Source organism: Grampus griseus (assembly GCF_964374135.1).
Source record: "Grampus griseus genome assembly, chromosome: X".
Lineage (NCBI taxonomy): Eukaryota > Metazoa > Chordata > Mammalia > Artiodactyla > Delphinidae > Grampus > Grampus griseus.
Genome location: NC_138999.1, coordinates 68293176 through 68299011, shown reverse-complemented (window position 1 = coordinate 68299011; position 5836 = coordinate 68293176). Strand labels below are relative to the sequence as shown.

The 5836-nt window shown below is 41.0% G+C and overlaps 1 pseudogene across 1 annotated transcript; it reads left to right on the top strand.

Annotated features, from left to right (window-relative positions):
* The first annotated feature begins 4316 nt into the window (after positions 1–4316).
* On the top strand, positions 4317–5298 carry LOC309839271 (serine/threonine-protein phosphatase PP1-beta catalytic subunit-like; annotated as a pseudogene). Its single transcript has one exon. The product of its transcript is annotated as a serine/threonine-protein phosphatase PP1-beta catalytic subunit-like (transcript).
* The last annotated feature ends 538 nt before the right edge of the window (positions 5299–5836 follow it).

Below are 5836 nucleotides of genomic sequence, written 5' to 3'. Positions count from 1 at the left end.
CCTCAAGATAAAAGCAATTGCAAAAGACCCACTTTGATATAATAGCCAAGCCATTAGGGGCCTTTGCTCTCCAGATCTCAGGCAGTATTGAGGCATTTTCTTTCTTTTAGGGAGCATAGCTAAAGATCTCTTAGGTCTGCAGAAGTACCCCAGGAAACTATAAGATGGAACAGAGCTCTGATCATCCATACTTAATTATTCATGGCAAACAGCAATTCAAATTGGTCTCTCAGGGTCACAGTTCCCCCTAGCCCCCAAAAGGAAGACAATCCTGATCAACACTCCACTGCAGGCAAAACCAAATCAATAGGGAAGGATACTCTGGTTTCATCACACACAAGTCCCACTATTCACCAAAGACGTCTCAGCTGGCCAATGAAAGTACTAACACACATACAAACAACAAATACATGGTCCTACTAACAGAATCAAATGAGGCATAGCCCAGAAATTCCACCTCCATTCCCAGATGGAGGGTCCAAAGTGGCCTGGTTCCCAAAAAAGAATGGACCATGAGTGGCTCATGCCAAAATGATACACACAAAAACACAAACAACAACTAAGCTATGGTCACCCAGACAGAAAGTCAGAAGAGGTGTAGTCCAGAATTCCCCTTTTACTCCAAAACGGAAGCCTCCACCAAGCCCAGCTCTTGCAAATGAACCAGTTCCCAAATCAGGTAGAGTTCAACAATTCCCATCTGCAACAGGGTATCCCAACAAAACAAATTGGCTTGTCCCATAAAGAAAAAGCCCAAATTGAAGGAATATGTTCCTGGTGTGCACACTGGAGCAACTTACCCTCAAGTAGCTCACTTTCCAGAAGGGAAGAAGTCCAAACGGAGTGGAGAGAATTCCCAGCCTGCATAAGCTGAAGCGACTCACCCAATGACACTGAATGTGGACCTCAGCTCTGAACGTTTCTTGGCTCCAAACAACCTCATGCCATGGGCGGCCAGCGCCTGTTGGGGACAGTCCCTCTGAGACCACCAGAGCAAAATGGGCTCCAGCAGCCACTGGCAGCTCAGGGAAGGGGCTTCCCCAGGCCAGGATCGACCTGCCACCGTTGTGGACACCTATGCTGGCTTCGCCAAAATTGTTAATTCAAGTTTGTGTGCCTGATGCACTGTGAGGCCAAACAAATTGAAACATCGGAGTTTGGAGCAGAGAAAGGTTTATTGCAAGGCCATGCAAGGAGATGAGGTGGCTCATGCCCTGAAAAGCCTTGAGCTCCCCTAAGGGTTTTGGCAAAGCTTTTTTTTTTTTTTTTTTTTTTTTTTTTTTTTTTGTGGTACGTGGGCCTCTCACTGTTGTGGCCTCTCCCGTTGCGGAGCACAGGCTCCGGACGCGCAGGCTCAGCAGCCATGGCTCACGGGCCTAGCCGCTCCGCGGCATGTGGGATGTTCCTGGACCGGGGCACGAACCCATGTCCCCTGCATTGGCAGGCAGACTCTCAACCACTGCACCACAAGGGAAGCCCTTGGCAAAGCATTTTTAAAGGCCAGGAGGGGGGTGGGTCACAGGATACATGATCAGCTTATGCACAATTCTCTGATTGGCTGATGGTGAGGCAGCAGGGTGGTGTCACAGGAGTTAACATTATCAGCCTTTAGGCTCCAAGAGGCCTGGGGCTATGTGTTCATGGTCATCAAGTAGTTCTTACCTTGTGGGGGGGTTCACATCTGCAAAAAACTCAGGAAATTTGCATCAAATACTATGTAGGTACTTCAGAGAGGAGCTAAAGCAGAGGATATGCAGGAAGGCCTGTCCCAGGAAGGCCCTATATGGTCCTGCTTGGTTACATTGTCACAACCACAACTACTGGGAGATATTAAAAGTAAAATAAGTTGCTTGGACAATCACAAAGGTTTGAGAGACAACCAAGAGCTAAGGCAAAGTTGAATAATGTTTCATCATTTACACAAGGTCACTCCTTCAAGACTAGGAGTGGTGGCTGTTTTATCCAATGCATAGAAATCAACACAGAATGTCAAGAAAATTGGAGAAACAGAGGAATTTGGTTCAAACAAAAGAACAAGATCTCAGAAAAATACATTAATGAAACTGAGAGGAGATTTAATTAATGAACATTTTAAAATAATTGTCATAAGGATGCTCACTGATAACTTTATTTATTTTTTTAACATCTTTATTGGGGTATAATTGCTTTACAATGGTGTGTTAGTTTCTGCTTTATAACAAAGTGAATCAGTTATACATATACATATGTTCCCATATCTCTTCCCTCTTGCGTCTCCCTCCCTCACTGATAACTTTAAATTCTCCACTTGAGAATGTGATAAATGGAATGTTGCCTGCCATAATAAACAAAGGATGTCACAGTCATCAGCGATTGCAGCCACTGCAAATGGTGAGCTGGTGAGCCCTAAGGGAACACATGAAGGAAAAGAATACCTGTCATTTAACAGCCATCAGACTGTAACCACACCCTACGGTGAGCCCTGAGAAAACTCAATATCCTGAAAACACAGGATATTGGCCCCAGATATCTGAGGTGCATATCAAAAGAATGATTTCAGTGAGCCCAAACTCTTGCATCTTCCCATACATCCTCCCTTTGGTATTTAGCATTAAAAAGGTGCTAAATTATTTAACTTGGGATATCTGGCTTTCTTTAATTAACAGTAATCTTTTGATGTTCCTACTACCTGCCCTTTGTTGCAAAACTCCTATATATCCTAGCTCCCCCAGCCCCACCCTGCCTCCTTGGAGCCGTTCTGTCAGGGTTACTTGATATGCTTCCTCCTGGGCTTGAAGCCCTAAAAATTCCTGCTGATTAAAACATTACCCTCAATTTTTAGATTGTGAATAATGTTTTAGTCAGCAAATGTAATGCAGTGGGAAGAAATGGATCTTTTCAATAAATGATCCTAGATCAATTAGAAATCTGTACAGGAAATTGAATACTGACATTATTCAGGAAAAAAGTAGTTTGAAATGAATCATAGCCCTAAGTTTGAAAGGTAAATTATACAGCTTTAGAAAATAATATAGAAGAATGCCTTCACAGACTTTGAGAGAGACAAAATATTCTTAAATTAGAACAGAAAGTACTAACTATAAAGGAAAAGATTGATAAATTAGACTTGATTAAAATTAAGACCTTTTCATCAAATGACTCTTAAAATATCAAAAAGAAAGTCACAGAGCATGAGAAGATATTTGTAATACATATATATGACAAAGACCTCATATTCTTACTATATATAACATTCTTACAAGTAAATTAAAAAAATAAAAATAAAAAAGACAGCCATGGAAAAATGGGTAAGAGATTTGAACAAACACTTCACAAAAGAGGATATCAATATAGCCATTAAGCATATAAAAAGAAAATCAGGGCTTCCCTGGTGACGCAGTTGTTGAGAGTCTGCCTGCTGATGCAGGGGACATGGGTTCATGCCCCAGTATGGGAAGATCCCACAAGCCACAGAGCAGCTGGGCCCGTGAGCCATGGCCACTGAGCCTGCACATCTGGAGCCTGTACTCCATGGCAGGAGAGACTGCAACAGTGAGAGGACAGAGAACCACAAAAAAAAAAAAAAAAAAAAAAGATAATTAACTTCATTAGTCATCAGGGAGATGCAAATTAAAACCACAATGAAAAACTGCAACAAACCCACCTGAAATACTAAAATGCAAATGATTCGTGACACTAGGTGCTGGTGACAATACTGAGAGACAAATAATCTCCTTCACTCATGTACAAAGTATAAATTAGCACATTCCTTTGGTTAAATAATTCCACATCTACAGTATTGTGTATAGAATGTACAGCATTGTGTATATTTGTGTACCAAAAGATATATACAAGAATGTTTAGGGCTGCTGGGTCTGACATGGCCCAGTTTGTGGAAGCTCCACTTTTTTCTTTCTTTCCTCTTTCTTTCTTTCTTTCTTTCTTTCTTTCTTTCTTTCTTTCTTTCTTTCTTTCTTTCTTTCTTTCTTTCTTTCTTTCTTTCTTTCTTTCTTTCTTTCTTTCTTTCTTTCTTTCTTTCTTTCTTTCTTTCTTTCTTTCTTCTTTCTTTCTTTCTTTCTTTCTTTCTTTCTTTCTTTCTTTCTTTCTTTCTTTCTTTTTCTTTCTTTCTTTCTTTCTTTATTGTGGGTGCCTTCGAGTGTGTGGGCCCTCCACTACTTGGGGGGGAGGGGGGAGGGGGAGGGCATGGGGGAAGGAGGATTTGGAACCGGGGTCAAAACGCTGCATGACTCATAGATGAGGGAATGCCAAGCTGTTGCCACAGCCCTCGCACCTGAGAAAACCTTGTTCCCCAGGATGGAGCATCTGGTGCCAACAAGATGGCAGATGGGGAACTGAATGTGGACAGTCTTATCACCAGACTGCTAGAGGTGTAAGGATGTTGTCCAGGAATTTTGTGCAGACGACTGAAGCAGAAGTTCAGGGCTTATGTATCAAATCTCTGGAGAACTTTCTCAGCCAGCCTATTATTTTGGAATTGGAAGGGCCACTGAAAATTTGTGGAGGTATTCATGGACAGTATACAGCTTTGCTGTGAATATTTGAATACAGATGCTTTCCCCCAGAAGCCAACTATCTTTTCTTAGAAGATTATGTAGACAGAGGAAAGAAGTCTTTGGAAACCATTTGTTTGCTATTGGCTTATAAAATCAAATATCAAGGGAATTTCTTTCTCTTAAGAGGAAACCATGACTGTGCTAGGGTCAATTGCATTTATAGATTCTATGAGTAATGCAAAAGAAGGTTTAATATTAAATTGTGGAAGACCTTAACTGATTGCTTCAACTGTCTGCCTACAGCTGCCATTGTGGGTGAGAAGATTTTCTGTTGTCTTGGAGGACTGTTACCAGACCTGTGATCTATAGAGAAGATTAGGAGAATTATGAGACCCACTGAAGTCTCCGATACAGGTTTGCTCTGTGATTTGTTGTGGTCTGACCCAGACAAGGAAGTACAAGTTTGGGAAGAAAATGGTCGTGGTGTTTCCTTCACTTTAGAGCTGCTGTCATTGGTAAATTTCTGAATCATCATGATTTAGACTTCATTTGTCAAGCTCATCAGGTGGTGGAAGATGGATATGAAATCCTTGCTAAGTGATAATTGGTAACCATATTTTCAGCCCCAAATTACTTTGGTGAGTTTGATGATGCTGGTGGAATGATAAGTGTGGATGAAACTTTGATGTGTTCATTTTAGATATTGAAGTCATCGGAAAAGAAAGCTAAGAACCAATATGGCAGACTGAGTTCAGGACATCCTGTCACTCCACCTTGAACAGCTAATCCATTGAATAAAAGGTGAAGAAAGGAACTCTGTAAAGAAACCATCAGATTTGTTAAGGACATACTTCATAATATATAAGTGAGCACTGTAAAACCATCAAGCCATTTGACACCCTTTATGATCATCCACCAGGGGGCAGAAAACAGAAGCAAAAGGAACTACAACCCTGCAGCCTGCAGAAAGGAGACCACAAGCACAGTAAATTAGACAAAATGAGATGACAGAGAAATATGTTGCAGATGAAGGAGCATGCTAAAAATCCACAAGACCAAATAAATGAAGAGTAAATAGGCAATCTACCTGAAAAAGAATTTACAGTAATGATACTAAAGATGACCTAAGATCTCAGAAATAGAATGGAGGCACAGATTGAGAAGATACATGAAATGTTTAACAAGGGCCTAGAAGAAATAAAGAACAAACAATTAGTGATGAACAACACAATAACTGAAGTGATAAATACACTAGAAGGAACAAATAGCAGAATAACTGAGGCAGAAGAACGGATAAGTGAGATGGAAGATAGAATGGTGGATATAGCTACCATGGAGCAGAA